At 36.8% G+C, this 19,638-nt stretch overlaps 2 long non-coding RNA genes across 2 annotated transcripts in view; one reads left to right on the forward strand and one right to left on the reverse strand.

Moving 5' to 3' along the window:
• Positions 1-19,638, reverse strand: part of LOC137229038 (uncharacterized) — a 258,826-nt gene that overhangs the window by 103,344 nt on the left and 135,844 nt on the right. The window lies entirely within an intron of this gene.
• LOC137228581 (uncharacterized) overlaps positions 1-19,638 on the forward strand; it is a 38,762-nt gene that overhangs the window by 13,180 nt on the left and 5,944 nt on the right. The window lies entirely within an intron of this gene.

Consider the following 19,638-nt stretch of genomic DNA (forward strand, 5'->3'; position numbering starts at 1 on the left):
AAGAAGACACACAGATGGCCAAAAAGCACATGAAAAGACGCTCAACATCACTAATTATTAGAGGAATGAAAATCAAATCTACAATGAGGTATCACCTCATACCAGTCAGAATGGACATCATCAAAAAGTCTACAAACAATAAATGCTGTAGAGGGTGTGAAGAAAAGGGAACCCTCTGACACTGTTGATATGAATGTAAGTTGGTACAGCCATTATGGAGAACAGTACGGAGGTTCCTCAAAAAAACTAAATATAGACCTACCCTATGATCCAGCAATCCACCTCCTGGGCATATATCCAGAGAAAACTCTAATTTGAAAAGATACATGCACCTCAAAGTTCACAGCAGCACTATGTACAAGAGCCAAGACATGGAAGCAACCTAAATGTCCATCGACAGATGAATGGATAAAGAAGATGTGGTACTTATATACAATGGAATATTACTCAGCCATAAAACAACAATGAAATAATGCCATTTGCAGCAACATGGATGGACCTAGAGATTATCATAATAAGTGAAGTAAGTCAGACAGAGAAAGATAAATATCATATGATATTGCTTATATGCAGAACCTATTAAAAATGATACAAATGAACTTATTTACAAAACAGAAATAGAGTCACAGATGTAGAAAACAAACTTATGGTTACCGGGGGGAAGGAGTGGGAGGGATAAATTGGAAGGTTGGGATTGACATGTATACACTACTGTATATAAAACAGAAAACTAATGAGGACTTACTGTATAGCACAGGGAACTCTACTCAATACTCTGTAATGACCTATATGGGAAAAGAATCTAAAAAAGAGTGGATATATGTATATGTATAATTGATTCACTTTGCTGTACAGCAGAAACTAATACAACATTGTAAATCAAGCATACTCCAATAAAAATTTTAAAAAAGAAACTGCCAGACTCTTTTCCAGAGGGGCTGTACCATGTTACAGTCCTACTAGCAAAGTATGAAAGTTCTAGTTGCTTTACATTCTTGTCAGCTCCTCGTGCTGTCAGTATTTTTTATTTTGGCCATTCTAATAAGTGCATAACAGTATTTCATCATAGCTTAACATTTGCGCCTCCCAAATTCTCTAATTTGCATTTCCCTGTGCACCTATTAGAATGGCTAATGATGTTGAACATCTTTTCATGTGATTATATGTTATATATATATACTCTTTGGTGAAGTTTATAGTCAAGTCTTTTGCTCACTGGAAAAAAAATTGAGTTGCTTGTTGTACTACCATTGAGCTTTGAGAATTCATTACATACTCTGGATACAAGTTGTTGTTCGATATAGTTTTGTAAATATTTTCTCCCAGTCTCCATCTTGTCTGTTCATTCTGTCAACTTCCACAGAGCAAGCATTTTTTTAAATTAAATTTAAAAATTTGAGATAATTGTAGGTTTATACACAGTTTCAAGAAATAATGCAGAGGAACCGCATATGCCCTTTACTTAGTGTCAGCCAATGGTAACAGCTTGCAAAACTGTTGTACGATATACAGCCAGAATGTTGGTATTGAAATAATCAAAACACAGAGCCATTCCATCACCACAGGCTCTCTCATGTGGCCCTTTTGTAGCCTTATCCACTTCCCTCCCAGTCCTACCTCCTCCTTAACCCTGATGACCACTAATCTCTTCTCTATTTCCATACATTTTGTTACTTCAAGAATGTTACATAATATAGAATCATACAATATGTAATTGTTAAGATTTACTTTTTTTCACTCAACATAATTCCTTGGAGATTCATCCAAGCTGTTGTTTGCATCAATAATTTGTTCCTTTTTTTGCTGAGTGGTATACTCCATGATATGCATGTACTATAAATCTGTTTAACCATTCACCCACTGAAGGACATCTAAGTTGCTTTCAGTTTTATTATATTATATTATGAACACAGTTGCTATGAATATTTGTATACAGTTTTTATGTGATAAGTTTTCATTCCTCTGAGATAAATACCCCCAAGAGTATAACTGATTGATGACATAGTGGTTGCATATTTACTTTTTTAAGAAACTACCAAACTGCTTTCCAGGGTGGCTGTACACTTTCTATTTTCACCAGCAATATACGAGTGATCTAGTGTCTCTGCATCATTGTCAGCAGAGAGCGCTCACTATTTTTCATTTTAGTCATTCTGATAAGTATGTAGTGATATCTCTTGTGGTTTTAATTTGCATTTACCTAATCACTACTGATGTTGTGCTTTTGTTTGCCATCTGTATATCCTTTTTGGTGAAATGTCTATACATGTCTTTTTCCCATTTTCTAATTGGATTGCTTTATTTTTTCTGTTGAGTTTTGAGAGTTCTTTATCTATTCTGAATACTAGTCTTTTGTCAGATATGTGGTTTGTACATCTTGTTGTTTGCATTCTCTTTAATAGGGTCTTTCATAGAACAACATTTAAAAACTTTCCCCCTCCAGCTTTACTGAGATATAACTGACATATAACATTGATAAATTTAAGGTGTACAATGTGATAATTTGATGCATGTACATATTGCAAACATTTTAAACCTTGATGAGGTTTGATTTATCTAATTTTTTTCCTTATGGATCACGCTCTTGGTGTCAGGTCCAAGAGCTCATTGCTTAAACTCTGATCATGAAAAGTATCTTCTAAAATTTTTATAGTTTTACATTTTACATTTATATCTCTGGTGCGGTTTGAGTTAATTTTTGCATATACTATGAAGTTCAGGTTGAGGTTCATTTTTGGGCATATGGATATCCAACTGATCCAACACCATTTGTTGAACACACTATCCTTTCTCCATTGAACTGCCCTGGCAACCTTGTCAAAAATCAGTTGGCCATTTATTGGTGTGGATTCTAGTTCTGCATTCTCTGCTTGGTTGCACTGATCTATGTGTCTGTGATTTATCTCTTCATCAACACTACACTGTTGTAATTACTGTAGCTATATAAGGAGTTGTAAAATTGGTTAATATGATTCCCTCAGTTTATTCCTCTTTTTCAAAATTGATTTTGCTGTTCTAGGTCCTTTGCCTTCCCAAAAAACTTTTATTTATTTATTTATTTTTATTTTTTTTTGTGGTACGCGGGCCTCTCACTGTTGTGGCCTCTTCCGTTGGGGAGCACAGACTCCGGACGCGCAGGCTCAGTGGCCATGGCTCACGGGCCCAGCCACTCCGCGGCATGTGGGATCTTCCCGGATCGGGGCACGAATCCGCGTCCCCTGCATCGGCAGGTGGACTCTCAACCACTGTGCCACCAGGGAAGCTCCCCCAAAAACTTTTAGAATAAGCTTTTCTCTATCTAAAAAAAAATCTTGCTGCAATTTTGACTGGAATTTTATTAAATCCCTAGATTAGTTTGGTAGAGAACTGACACTGTTAGTATATTTATTCTTCCAATCCATGACCACTGTAGGCCTTCTTTGATTTCTTTCATCGGCTTTTTGTAATTGTCATCATATAGGCTCTGTCATATGTTATACTTAGGTATAAATCTAACAAAACATTTTAAATCTAACATTTTTCTTGAAGCTATAATAAACATATATGTATTTAATTTGTCAATACATATATAAATTATATAAATTAAAGTTTTAGTTTCCAACTGTCATTGCTACTCGATAAAATATATTGATTTTTGCCTGTTGACTTCATATCCTGCAACCTTGTTAAAGTCACTTATTAGTTTTAGGAGATGTTTTGTTTTATTTTTAGAATCTTTGGGATTTTCTTATAATCTTCATATAATCATGTCATCTCAGGATAGAAACAGTTTTATTTCCTCTTCTGTAACGTGTATGCCTTTTATTTATTTATTTATTTTCTTGCCTTATTACAAGTGGCAGTATGAGTGGTGCTCACTGACATCCTTGCTTTGTTCCTGATCTTGGGGTAAAGTATTCAGTCTTTTACCATTAAATATGATATTAGCTGTAGGTTTTGGTAGATGTCCTTTATCAGGTTGAGGAAATTCCCTTCTAGTCCCTATTTGTTGAAAAATTTTGATTAGAAATTCATGTTGAATTTTGTCAAATGCCTTTTCTGCATCAATTGATAAGATTATGTGGGTTTTCTTCTTTGTACTATTAATATGGTAGATCACATTGATTGATTTTAAATATAAAACTGCAGCCTTACATTCCCAGTTTAAAATCCACTTGTTCATGCTGCAGTATTCTGTTTACATATTGATAGATTTGATTTGTTAATATTTTCGTGAGGATTTTTGTGTCTGTGTTTATGAGAAGCTAACTTTGGAAAGCTGTTTAATATTTCTGAGTTTCAGTTTCTTCAGTTCTAAAAATTAATTTTGTTGCCCCTACTTGTGTCACAGGGTATCTGTAGATGCAAAATAGAGATCAGCTAAATGATAGCGTTTTTTTAATATGCAAAGTGCTAAAAAAACACAAGGAATGAGGATTGCTACTTTAACCTTTGATTTGCCTCCTCAACTAAATAGCAAGCCACTTTTTGTAGTCTCCTTAGGAGTGGCACTCTTTTTTTGTTGTTGAAAGATCCCTATGGGAGTGATAATCTATATAAACTTCTCAGCAAATCTGAGATAATTAGGGCAAGTCACCAGGATCTTGGGGAATTGGTATAGAAAGCTTTGGAACTCCTAGGAGACCAGGAATAATATTTCCAAGTAAGGAAAGGACATAGTGGTCCAGCCTTTGGAATGTGGTGCCCCTAGTAATGTAGGAAATTTACCTGGAGGTTGTACTGTAGAAAAGCAAAGATGGATGCTTTACTGTGCTACTCTGGCTGACTCTCAGCAGGGAAGAATACAGTCAAATGCATCACTGGGTGGTGTCTCTCAAACACCTCCAGCACAGCCTCTGTGAACTTGCTTCAAGGCCTTAATCAGGAGGGATTGTAAAAGCTAAAAAGGGCCAGCATTTGATCTGGGCCCATGAAAGAGTTTAATCACTGTGGGAGCATGTACAGGATTTGGGACAGTGATGGGAAACGCTCACACCAAAAAACCTCTACCTTCCTCCTTTCACCAAAACCAAAGCTTTCATGAAAATCAGTACAGACAAATCAACTCCACTAGGACTTGTACCACCACAGCTAACAGGAGCCTAGTAGCTGCAGCAGCAACCTCAGCTAATGCCCCTCTACAAGCATTTTTTTTTTTTTTTTTTTTTTTGCGGTACGCGGGCCTCTCACTGTTGTGGCCCCTCCCGTTACGGAGCACAGGCTCCAGACATGCAAGTCCAGCGCCCACGGCTCACGGGCCCAGCCGCTCTGCGGCATGTGGGATCCTCCCGGACCGGGGCACGAACCCGTGTCCCCCGCATCGGCAGGCGGACTCTCAACCACTGCGCCACCAGGGAAGCCCCTACAAGCATTTTTTAAAGTGGCAAAATACCTGTTATATTGACCAGTTTGTCAGTTATTATGGTTCTTTCCCCATCTAAAATGATCCTAAATTTATACTCAGAGATCCATGCCAATTCCTTTGTTAATCAGGATGGGAGGACAGGTGTACAATCTTTGCAACATCATTATCCACAGCATCACTGGGAATTTAAAATCCAATGTCACTATAAAAAAAAAAACCAATAAAATGATGCAGGAAATAAATTCTTAATCTTGTAGAATAAGGTAAGAGAAGGCAGAAACATGTGAAGCTAATTTCTCCACAGGTTTACATGGAGAATGTCCCTCTCTGGATGAAAATCAAAGACTAGTGCTTGCTTCCTAAAGCATACTGGGAAATTGAATTTAATATTATAATTGCTATTGTTTTGGGAAAAATTTTTGTAACTTCTTTTAGCAGCGCTCTCTTGCTAGAAAAAAAAATTTTATCTTCTTGGTTTCAAAAAAATCCAAAGGTTTTATTAGAGGAGGGAGTTTTGAAAAGAGGATGTACATTTTACCTAACTTCTCTATTGTTAGTTGGAATCTATATCTATACTTATATTTAGCTATTTTTCTTTTAAAATCTTTCTTGTCCTCTTATGTTTCCCACTTTTTCATTCAATTTTATCTGTTTCTCTTGTACATTGGCAAAACAAATATAACTTTAACAAAATTATCCAAACCATCTCTCTGAGAACCCAGGACCTGGGTATAGTAGAGGCAGTGTGACTCTCTCTATATACTATATAGAGAACAGTAGAGGCAGTGTGACTGAATTGACTGAGCAGGATTTGATAGAAGAGGGGATGTTTCCAGATTCATTTCTTATGAGAATATCAACCTACATGGCCATCCAACTGACTAAGAAATCTTTTGCTAAAGATTCTTATTTTAAGGTCCCATCTTAATACATAAGCAACTTTGTCATTTTCTGGTTGTTAAGGGCAGTGTGGCTTCTTTAGTACCAAAGGGCTATGGAGGGCTGCATACTCTGATACCCACTCCCTTGCAAAGCAGATCCATGTTGGAGGAGATCATTGTTTAAGGGGACTAGGTGTGCCAGAGGGTACCCTTGGGATGTCAGACCTACCACTGAGCTCTTATGAGATATGAGGGGGTCCAGTTGGCTCCTGACAACTCACAAAGTGCAGATTAAGTAATAGAGGCAGAGTGAGCACTAAATTCCTTCTGTACTTTTCTTTGGAACTATTGGAAATGTGGTAGAATGTGTAAACAAAGTTTTTAAAATACAAGTACATAGGACAGAGTTCAGAGGAGAACAAAAACATTGATAAAGGGTTTGTATAAGTTAGCCTCCGGAAAAGGAGGTGCAGCGTATTGAGCATACTCACTTGAGAGGCAAAAAAATACTGAAATGAGACATAATAACAGTCTATAAACACATTCAAGAATGTTAAGAGAGATTCCAATTACCCTCATTAGTCAATAATGGGCTTAAACTTTAGAAAAGTCACAAAATGCAAGATATTTGGAAACAATGATCTTTTAGAGGCTCAAAGACAGAAAAAAAATCCTGCAGTTCTCCAACTGAATCAGTTAAATTAGGAGGTACACATTTAGGTTTGTATGTTTTTAACACATGCAAGATGAAGAATATTTAGGTTTATGGCTCAGCCTTAAATTACCTATTTGCATAAATAGACATTGTGTTGATGAAAACTACAGTTTGGAGGAAGGAGAAATACAAACTCATCATCCACGGAGATGATTTAAAATCTTAGAGTCATAGAGAGCAGGAGAGTTAAAACAGAAGCTAAGCATATTGAATATTAGTACAAACTAATCAAAAAGAAGGTTAAGAAACTAAGCAGCATGGAAACCATTATGATACTGAGAGTTCTCGTAAAGGACAAGAGAAGTTTATTCACTGTAGAGAAGAAAAACCCTTGTAAATTCATTAAGGCAGTTAAAAGTTACAGATGCAAGAATCTTAGACCTTTGCAAGAGTTCTTAAGCCCTATAACACCTGTGAAAACCATGCTGAGAAAGTGACACTAATCATCTACAGTAGTCTAGCTTGTAGGGAAAGTCAAGAAAGATGAATAAACCACAGTGTACTGCTGAAATGAATCCTAGAAGCTGAGCAGAAAGTGGGTCAAAAAATTGAACTTGACAGATGTTTCAATCAGATTGGAAGTATCTAAACAAGTGCAAAATGGAACCATAAAGAAAATCACAAAAGAAAAGCTAAAAATCAAAAGGTTTTGAAAACCTACAGGATGCTATTGAAAGGAAAGGATATTAATACAGACTATTACAAAGGACGAGTCTGCAGAGCTGACCAAGATTACAAAGAAAATCTCTCTGGAGTGATAACAGTGAAAAGGGACACAAAGATTCAAGGATATGGGCTCAGGGTATATAGTCAGGGGACTTCGAGTAAGCTCACCACATGCAGGGAATTAAAGAGAGGGTGGTTGACAGAAAAGAATAAAACGTTATTAGGGAATGTGTCTCTTTGTGCCAAGTGCTATCTTCTGAATCCAAACAAGTGGATGAGTGAAGGGAAGATTTGCAGTTGGATGAAGAGCCTGTAAAAGGCACATGCCTGAATCACAGAAATCAGAGCCTGGCAAATGCCTGTTGGGTGACGGAGTTCACCTGCTATCTCATTGTGCTGTCACTCCCAGCATGTGGTTGGCAAATGCTGTGTCCAGTCAGGTTCCAGGCTAGCAGAACAGAGTCTTGTGCACAGCAGGCAACCTTTCAATTACTATATAAAAAAAGGGACGTTAATACTCATGTATTAACCATTTTTGACAGACAGAATAGAAGTTTAGGCCCTTTGGAATATCAGTAGAGAGTCTCTGAGGAAAGCGCTCAGGGAGACAGTGTACACTCACTATAACTGGAAGTGAAAACAAATAAAAGGCCAGGAACAGAGGAGGATACCTGAGGGAGTGGTCAGAACTAAAGGACTGGTGACTTCATAGGTGTCTCGGAGAAACTATAAGTGGGCATATATTTAGTACAGTGGAAACGACTCCATCAACATTGACAACTAACTTGAATGAAAGACTCACCCTAAAGCAAAATAAAATCTAATCTGGAATACTGATGAATCCTCCAGTCCATGCATATTTAATGTTGTTAAAGAGGAGGTAACATGATATAGTGTTTATTTAAAATGACAGTGGGGTGGGATCATGATGTGTACTTGTGGAATTTTAGTTCTGTTCTAGAAACTACTCCCCCTCCCCCCTCCCCCCAAGGTACAAAATAGATCCTCTTCTATTTTGCACAGGGAGAACACAGAGGGAAGTGGTTACAGCAGTGCTCTGAGCAAAGTTAAGGCAAAAAATAAGAGAGCAGGCATTCCCAGCCTCTTATGTAACCATGACGAAATTTTCCTGAGGAAGCTGGGAAGAAGCAAACATCCTTAAAATACTATTAATAGATAATATAATCCCTGTTTCAAGGGAACTTGGAGCAACTGCAGCTTCAATGACTGAGCAAACCCACCAATAGTTACAAGAGCCCTGATATAAGAAAGAAAGCAGCAGAACCAGAGGAAAAGAGAACCCAGATCCCAGGGTCTCCCATTAACCACTCCTAGCTAAGAGCTTTACAATTTCCTAGGCAGATAGGAGCACTGGAATCATCAGAATCTCATCTGAAGTAAAGCATCTGAAAATAATTATTCATAAATATATGTGTATATACATATATTGTATACATGTATATTATAGCATATGCGTAATTATTATTCCTTAGGATAGGCACTTTTGTTGTCTTCATAGCAAAGTCATCTATTGCTGAAAATAAATATCTGAACTGAGCAAACTCTGATTATAGCAGCTAAAATTCTATGTAGAGGTGGAAAAGCTTAGGACTCTATTGGAACTACAGGCTGTACTGTGACAAACTCTGACTAAATTCACAGTCTTGTCAGTGGGAGGATTTTTTTAGCAAATGACAGCATTAGTTTCTTGGGACATTATTTTTACTTTTATCTGTATTAAAAATCATCTGAAGTTAATTTAGAGATGTGAAATTTCTCCAGTCAGAATAGAGCTTGGAGTAGAATTCTTCTGTTGGTCATATCCCTACATATTTATGTTGCTAGATCTCATTGACCATCATTGGCCACATCTCTCATGGAGACATGAGCTGGTGGTGCAGCCAATCATCTTAAGTCATGTGATCACAGACTTTATTCTTAGCTATACTCCATACTTGCTATGTAATGGGTGAAAAAGAATCTAAATGTGTGCCTTGGTTTACGTATTTGTTAACTAGACGTAAGAAACTAGATATTCCCCAGCCTTGGAAAGCTGAAGTGAAGGCTAATGGGCAAATATAAAGCACTTTAAAACATAACAACTATATTGATAACAGAAACAACAACGTGCCAAAGATAAAAACAAAACCAAGGAGTACTGTAGCACGCTATTTTTCAGAACTACAATAGAGAGGAAAACTTCATTTTTGTTCCTTTAAGTCGGGAGGAGAATATCATCCTTAAAACTATGGATGTTTTCCCTGAGATAATGTCCCATGACTTGCAGGTTTAAAGATTTTCTAAATTATTATATTAGCAATAGTAACTAAAACTCATCAAAGTCTGATCTTGGCAAATTAGGTGATCCTACATGTACTTGTTGAATATTTTTCAGAACTGGCAATTCAGCAGCACTTAAAATATTGTGCCATCGAAAATTTGTCATATCACCAGTTGATTTCTGATTTTATAATAAATGATTATAATTTACCTGGTCTCTTTAACACTTTTGCTAATGTTATAGCAAATATTGTTGATATAGGAGTCATAAAAACATAATGAAAACATCATGATTTAATTTTCTTTGATTTTCTTCACTGGTATATAGTATTTTATCAACCTTAGGTTTCTAGATGTAGTCATACCCAATTATACATAAATATTATAAGTATCAGGTAACAGAATCTAACTGGCTTCCCTGACTGATAAACCCATCCTCAGTTGGGAAATAGATTTCTAACATTAATAATAATATAAGCCTCATATGATCTGATTAGTTGACAATTCTGATCTTAAATATTCTGTCTTATTAAGCCATAGTACTATTTATGTCCATTCAACAAACTTTGCATTTTATTAGTTTTCCCATTTATAAAGTCTTCTAGAATTTGTAAAAGGTGATAGGGAAAAACATTTTCTCACAAGGAATCAAAACATTAATTAACAGGCTTATTTTGTTCCCAGAAAACTTGAGGATCACAAAGATAGATACAGCAAGATAACACAATTTAGTGAGAAATCTACAATGAAAAGAAAAGACAGGACCAGCTAATGAGCCCAGGAATGGACTAGAAACTGAAATGTGCACTGTTGAGCCCTATTTTATTGTGAAAGATGGGTTTCCAATTAGGTTCCACGCTTTTTAATGGCCAATGCAAAGAAGGAATGCCCTGAGTTATGTGCACCTCAGGGTCTTTATGATAAACGTAAATACACTGTCTCAGAGAAGCACAACTATTTCACATACTAAGAGTAGAAAGAAGTTTCTCAAAGAGTCTGCATAGAAATTGTCCTGACCAACATGCTTACATCAATCTCAGGAATAAGTTTCCTAGAACTGTTCCTTAAAGCACCCAATGGAATAAATTTAGCAAATATACAGGAGATGAGGAATGGGGGATAGTTTACTGGGATCTGCTTCCTCAGTGCTCTGAAGGTTCACAAAAATAACTGCTACATAAACATGAGGATATGAACTCTTACTAATGAAAGCCTCATAAAATAACAGTATCAACTTCCTATGCATATGAGTTCTATTTAATATTCATTTTAAAATGGGAAGTGCTATCATTGTGCCTCTTCTTGAAAAGCTCAAATATGACTTTTTGGCTTTTCCATATGTTATCTGCTTTCAAAGAATTGTTTATAACCAAACGGAAGTGTTTAACAGGAGCATATTCTTTTTTTTTTTTTAACATCTTTATTGGAGTATAACTGCTTTACAATGGTGTGTTAGTTTCTGCTTTATAACAAAGTGAATCAGTTATACATATACATATATCCCCATATCTCTTCCCTCTTGCGTCTCCCTCCCTCCCACCCTCCCTATCCCACCCCTCTAGGTGGTCACAAAGCACTGAGCTGATCTCCCTGTGCTATGTGGCTGCTTCCCACTAGCTATCTATTTTACATTTGGTAGTGTATATATGTCCATGCCACTCTCTCACTTTGTCCCATCTTACCCTTCCCCTTCCCCATATCCTCAAGTCCATTCTCTCTAGTAGGTCTGCGTCTTTATTCCCTCCTTGCCCCTAGGTTCTTCATGACCATTTTTTTGGTTGTTTTTTAGATTCCATATACATGTGTTAGCATATAGTATTTGTTTTTCTCTTTCTGGCTTACTTCACTCTGTATGACAGACTCTAGGTCCACCCACCTCACTACAAATAACTCAATTTCGTTTCTTTTTATGGCTGAGTCATATTCCATTGTATATATGTGCCACATTCTCTGTTGATGGACACTTAGGTTGCTTCCATGTCCTGGCTATTGTAAATGGAGCTGAAATGAACATTGTGGTACATGTCTCTTTTTGAATTATGGTTTTCTCAGGGTATATGCCTAGTAGTGGGATTGCTGGGTCGTATGGTAGTTCTATTTTTAGTTTTTTAAGGAACCTCCATACTGTTCTCCATAGTGGCTCTATCAATTTACATTCCCACTAACAGTGCAAGAGGGTTCCCTTTTCTCCACACCCTCTCCAGCATTTATTGTTTGTAGATTTTTTGATGGTGGTCATTCTGGCCGGTGTGAGGTGATACCTTATTGTAGTTTTGATTTGTATTTCTCTAATGATTAGTGATGTTGAGCATCCTTTCATGTGTTTATTGGCAATCTGTATATTTTCTTTGGAGAAATGTCTATTTAGGTCTTCTGCCCATATTTGGATTGGGTTGTTTGTTTTTTGTTATTGAGCTGCATGAGGGGCTTGTAAATTTTGGAGATTAATCCTTTGTCAGTTGCTTCATTTGCAAATATTTTCTCCCATTCTGAAGGTTGTCTTTTCGTCTTATTTATGGTTTCCTTCACTGTGCAAAAGCTTTTAAGTTTCATTAGGTCCCATTTGTTTATTTTTGTTTTTATTTCCATTTCTCTAGAAGGTGGGTCAAAAAGGATCTTGCTGTGATTTATGTCATAGAGTGTTCTGCCTGTGTTTTCCTCTAAGAGTTTGACAGTGTCTGGCCTTACATTCAGGTCTTTAATCCATTCTGAGTTTATTTTTGTGTATGGTGTTAGGGAGTGTTCTGATATCATTCTTTTACATGTAGCTGTCCAGTTTTCCCAGCACCACTTGTTGAAGAGGCTGCCTTTACTCCACTGTACATTCTTGCCTCCTTTATCAAAGATAAGGCGATCATATGTGTGTGGGTTTATCTCTGGGCTTTCTATCCTGTTCCATTGATCTATATTTCTGTTTTTGTGCCAGTACCATACTATCTTGATTACTGTAGTTTTGTAGTATAGTCTGAAGTCCCCGCTGCCCCGAGGAGCATATTCTTTTTCACTGTCCCAGAAGAGATAATTATGGAAATTTAGATGTGTGACTGCATATGGATTTTAAATAAATTATTATATGACATTAACAAAAAAAAGAATTGTTTATAAATGCCTTAAAAAATAAACAGCACGAAGTTCTTATGACTCTCCCTGATTTATAAACATCCCATTTTCCTGAGCACTGGTGCCTACGGGCTCTTTGGTATGGCTAATGGCAGACTCTGGGAGGGCTCACACCAAGGAATACTTCCTAGAACTTCTGCTGCCAGTGTCCTTGTCCCCACAGTGAGGCACAGCCACCCCACCCCCCACCTCTGCAGGAGACCCTCCAACATTACAAGGAAGTTAGGATAAGAAAATTAAACATTCAATGTGAAGAACGCAGACAGCAGAAGCAAGAAGAACTACAATCCTGCAGTCTGCGGAATGAAAACCACATTCACAGAAAGACAGACAAAATGAAAAGGAGAGGACTATGTACCAGATGAAGGAACAAGATAAAACCCCAGAAAAACAACTAAATGAAGTGGATATAGGCAACCTTCCAGAAACAGAATTCAGAATAATGATAGTGAAGATGATCCAGGACCTCGGAAAGAGAATGGAGGCAAACATCGAGAAGATGCAAGAAATGTTTAACAAAGACCTAGAAGAATTAAAGAACAAGCACCCAGAAAAATTAAAGAACAAACAACAGAGATGAACAATACAATAATTGATATGACAAATACACTAGAAGGAATCAATAGCAGAATAACTGAGGGAGAAGAACGAATAACTGACCTGGAAGACAGAGTGGTGGAATTCACTGCCACAGAAGAGAATAAAGAAAAAAGAATGAAAAGAAATGAAGACAGCCTAAGAGACCTCTGGGACAACATTAAACGCAACAACATTCACATTATAGGGGTCCCAGAAGGAGAAGAGAGAGAGAAAGGACCCGAGAAAATATTTGAAGAGATTATAGTCGACAACTTACCTAACATGGGAAAGGAAGTAGCCACCCAAGTCCAGGAAGTGCAGAGAGTCCCAGGCAGGATAAACCCAAGGAGAAACACTCCAAGACACATAGTAATCAAACTGACAAAAAATTAAAGACAAAGAAAAATTATTGAAAGCAGCAAGGGAAAAATGACAAATAACATACAAGGGAACTCCCATAAGGATAACAGCTGATTTCTCTGCAGAAACTCTACAAGCCAGAAGGCAGTGGCATGATATACTTAAAGTGATGAAAGGGAAGAAACTACAACCAAGATTACTCTACCCAGCAAGGATCTCATTCAGATTCGACAGAGAAATCAAAAGCTTTACAGACAAGCAAAAGCTAAGAGAATTCAGCACCACCAAAGCAGCTCTACAACAAATGCAAAAGGACCTTCTCTAAGCGGGAAACACAGAGAAGAAAAGGATCTACAAAAACAAACCCAAAACTATTAAGAAAATGGCAATAGGAACATACATATGGATAATTACCTTAAATGTGAATGGACTAAATGCTCCAACTAAAAGACACAGGCTTGCTGAATGGATACAGAAATAAGACCCATATATATGCTCTCTACCAGAGACCCACTTCAGATCTAGGGACACAAAGAGACTGAAAGTGAGGGGATGGAAAAAGATAATCCATGCAAATGGAAATCAAAAGAAAGCTGGAGTAGCAATACTCATATCAGATAAAATAGACTTTAAAATAAAGAATGTTACAAGACACAAGGAAGGACACTACATAACGATCAAGGGATCAATCCAAGAAGAAGCTATAACAATTATAAATATATACGCACCCAACATAGGAGCACCTCAATACAGAAGGTGAATGGTAACAGCTATAGAAGAGGAAATCGACAGTAACACAATTAATAGTGGGGGACTTTAACACCTCACTTACACCAATGGACAGATCATCCAGACAGAAAATTAATAAGGAAACACAAGCTTTAAATAATAACACAATAGACTAGATAGATTTAATTGATATTTAATTGACATTTAATTGACATTCCATCCAAAAACAGCAGATTACACTTTCTTCTCAAGTGCACATGGAACATTCTCCAGGAGAGATCACATCTTGGGTCACAAATCAAGCCTTGGTAAATTTAAGAAAACTGAAATCATATCAAGCACCTTTTCTGACCACAACGCTATGAGATTAGAAATAAATTACAGGGGAAAAAATGTAAAAAACACATACACATGGAGGCTAAACAATATGTTACTAAATAACCAAGAGATCACTGGAGAAATCGAAGAGGAAATCAAAAAATACCTAGAGACAAATGGCAATGAAAACATGATGATCCAAAACCTATGGGATGCAGCAAAAGCAGTTCTAAGAGGGAACTTTATAGCAATAAAATCCTGCCTTAAGAAACAAGAAAATCTCAAATAAACAACCTAAACTTACACCTAAAGGAACTAGAAAAAGAAGAACAAACAAAACCCAAAGTTAGTAGAAGGAAAGAAATCATAAACATCAGAGCAGAAATAAATGAAATAGAAACAAAGAAAACAGAAGCAAAGATCAATAAAACTAAAAGCTGGTTCTTTGAGAAGATAAACAAAATTGATAACCTTTAGCCAGACTCATCAAGAAAAAGAGGGTGAGGACTCAAATCAATAAAATTATAAATGAAAAAGAAGTTACAACAGACACTACAGAAATACAAAGCATCATAAGAGACAACTACAAGCAACTCTATGCCAATAAAATAGACAACCTGGAAGAAATGGACAAATTCTTAGAAAGGTATAACCTTCCAAGACTGAACCAGGAAGAAATAGAAAATATGAACAGACCAATCACAAGGAAATTGAAACTGTAATTATAAATCTTCCAACAAACAGAAGTCCAGGACCAGATGGCTTCACAGGTGAATTCTATTAAACATTTAGAGCATAGCTAACACCCACCCTTCTCAAACTCTTCCAAAAAATTGTAGAGGCAGGAACACTCCCTAACTCATTCTATGAGGCCACCATCACCCAGATACAAAAACCAGACAAAGATACTAAAAAAAAAAAAAGTTACAGACCAATATCACTGATGAATATAGATGCAAAAATCCTCAACAACATACTAGCAAACAGAATCCAAAAACACGTTAAAAGGATCATACACCATGATCAAATGGGATTCATCCCAGGGATGCAAGGACTCTTCAATATATGCAAATCAATCAATGTGATACACCGTATTAACAAATTGAAGAATAATGACCATATGATCATCTCAAGAGATGCAGAAAAAGCTTTTGACAAAATTCAACACCGATTTATGAAAAAAACTCTCCAGAAAGTGGGCATAGAGGGAACCTACCTCAACATAATAAAGGCCATATACAACAAACCCACAGCAAACGTCATTCTCAATGGTGAGGAACTGAAAGCATTTCCTTTAAGATCAGTAACAAAAGAAGGATGTCCACTCTCGCCACTATTATTCAACAGTTTTGGAAGTCCTAGCCATGGCAATCAGAGAAGAAGAAGAAATAAAAGGAATACAAATTCAAAAAGAAGAAGTAAGACTGTCACTGTTTGCAGATGATATGAAAGTATACATAGATAATCCTAAAGCAGCCACCAGAAAACTATTAGAGCTAATCAATATATTTGGTAAAGTTGCAGGATACAAAATTAATGCACAGACATCTCCTGTATTCCTATACACTAATGATGAAATATCTGAAAGAGAAATTAAGGGAACACTCCCATTTACCATTGCAACAAAAAGAATAAAATACCTAAGAATAAACCTAAGGAGGTAAAAGACCTGTACTCAGAAAACTATAACAGATACAATGCAATCCCTATTAAATTACCAATGGCATTTTTTACAGAACTAGAACAAAAAATCTTAAAATTTATATGGAAACACAGAAGACCCTGAATAGCCAAAGCAATCTTGGGAGAAAAAAACAGAGCTGGAGGAATCAGACCGCCTGACTTCAGACTACACTACAAATCTACAGTAATCAAGGCAATATGCTACTGGCACAAAAACAGAAATATAGATCAGTGGAACAGGACAGAAAGCCCAGAGATAAACCCATGCACCTATGGTCACCTAATCTATGACAAAGGAGGCAAGGATATACAATGGAGAAAAGACACTCTCTTCAACAAGTGGTGCTGGGAAAACTGGACAGCTACATGTAAAAGAATGAAATTAGAACACTCCTTAACACCATACACAAAAATAAACTCAAAATGGATTAAAGACATAATGTAAGACCAGACACTATAAAACTCTTAGAGGAAAACATAGGAAGAACACTCTTTGACATAAATCACAGCAAGATCTTTTTTGACCCACCTCCTAGAGTAATGGAAATAAAAACAAAAATAAACAAATGGGACCCAATTAAACTTAAAAGCTTTTACATAGCAAAGGAAACTATAAACAAGATGAAAAGAAAACAACCCAGTCAAAAAATGGGCAGAAGACCTAAATAGACATGTCTCCAAAGATGACATACAGATGGCCAAGAGGCACATGAAAAGCTGCTCAACATCAATAATTATTAGAGAAATGCAAATCAAAACTACGATGAGGTATCACCTCACACCAGTTAGAATGGGTATCATCAGAAAATCTACAAACAACAAATGCTGGAGAGGGTGTGAAGAAAAGGGAACCTTCTTGCACTGTTGGTGGGAATATAAATTGATACAGCCATTGTGGAGAACAGTACAGAGGTTCCTTAAAAAAGTAAATATAGAGCTACCATATGATCCAGCAATCCCACTACTGGGCATATACCCAGAGAAAACCATAATTCAAAAAGACACATGCACCCCAATGTTCATTGCAGCACTCTTTACAAGAGCCAGGTCATGGAAGCAACCTAAATGCCCATTGACAGATGAATGGATAAAAAAGATGTGGTACATAGATACAATGGACTATTACTCAGACATAAAGAGGAATGAAGTTGGGTCATTTGTAGAGACGTGGATGGACCTAGAGATGGTCATGTAGAGTGAAGTAAGTCAGAAAGAGAAAAACAAATATCATGTATTAATGCATATGTGTGGAATCTAAAAAAATGGTACAGATGAACCGGTTTGCAAGGCAGAAATAGAGACACAGATGTAGAGAACAAACATGTGGACACCAAGGGGGGAAAGCAGGGAGAGGGTTGTGGTGGTGGTGGGATGAATTGGGAGATTGGGATTGACATGTATACACTAATATGTATACAACAGATAGCTAATAAGAACCTGCTGTATAAAAAATAAATAAATTAAATTAAATTAAAATAAAAACATCCTATTTTCCTAAATGTAAGGAGAGTAGGATTAAGTTAAATAATCTTTAAGATTTTTTACTTTAAATATTTAATGACTTCAATATATGTCATGGTGCCACTTTCTTTTTCTTTTCTTTCTCTCTTTCTTTTAAAGCAAAGAACTGTTATTTTCTCAGAAGCCTCAAAAGGCAAAGGAAAAATCAGTGGATTAATCCCTACAATGGATTCCAATGTCATCCTAGTTTCAGGAGGTGTCCAGTTACAGAGAAATATTTTAGTAATCGTAAGGTTCAGACAGACCTTACGTGACCCTACTCATTCCTGACCAGCAAATAGTTTTTGTTTAATTTCGAAAGAAACCAGACAAACTCTGCAAGGTTACTTGTAATCATGACACCATTCTTAGAATTGCCATGTGCTGGGAACATGCCTTCTCGCTTCCTCCTTCTATCTACAGTATAAATCTGAAGGACTTTGTTATGGCTCTTATACTTGGCACATCTTAGGCCTATTTAGAACATCAACACCATCAATCACAAAATATGGGGCCGACCAGCTGGATGAACCCTGGCTATCATGCAGGGGTTATTTGTCATCTGGGCATGTCTGTTTGGTATATAACACTCCTTCAGTCCCAGAACAATTTTCCCCCTCCGAAAATATTCTCTTTCATTCAGGAAACACGTGATTAATAAAGGACAAGGGTTTAAAGCTGGAGGTCAAGGCTAAAAGTCTTAACCAAACAAGTGCATTGCTTACTAACGTTTGCATCAGCGGTCAAAAATTCCCTTGAAGAGCCCCCGCACTGAAGAAACATAGTCTTAAATGCCATAAATTTCAAGGGACTCCAGCAACTATATTCATCTTGAGGGATTTATTGTAAAATAATGTTGCACATCTGAAAAATGTTTTGCTGCAGAATAATAACACTGCATCAAGCATTTAAAAGGCCCAAATATTTACAATTTATTACAAAAAATTAAGGTTGAAAAGACATAGTTTAACCAATACGATATGCAAAGGAAGTTTGTACTATAACAGTAGAACAATTTGCATTAAAAATAAATTGTTTTCTAAGATGTCTATTTATACTAAAATGGATTTAAAAGCAACACTCCTTCCTTCATATTTTTTATCTTATATATATGTCAATCTACAATACTTTACGGTACTTTTCCATTAGACAGTTTTTCTTTTTCTTTTTTTTTTTTGCGGTACGTGGGCCTCTCACTGTTGTGGAGCACAGGCTCCAGATGCACAGGCTCAGCGGCCATAGCTCACGGGGCCCAGCCGCTCCGCGGCATGTGGGATCTTCCCAGACCAGGGCACGAACCCGTGTCCCCTGCATTGGCAGGCGGACTCTAAACCACTGCACCACCAGGGAAGCCCTAGACAGTTTTTCTTTTATCCTTGTTTTCCCTTCTTCCACCAAAAGAACCTTGTTACTTGTTTATAGAATATTGGGTTTTCTTCTTTCTAGGCAATTGTTACAGTTCC

This window comes from Pseudorca crassidens, chromosome 8 (assembly GCF_039906515.1).
Source record: "Pseudorca crassidens isolate mPseCra1 chromosome 8, mPseCra1.hap1, whole genome shotgun sequence".
NCBI lineage: Eukaryota > Metazoa > Chordata > Mammalia > Artiodactyla > Delphinidae > Pseudorca > Pseudorca crassidens.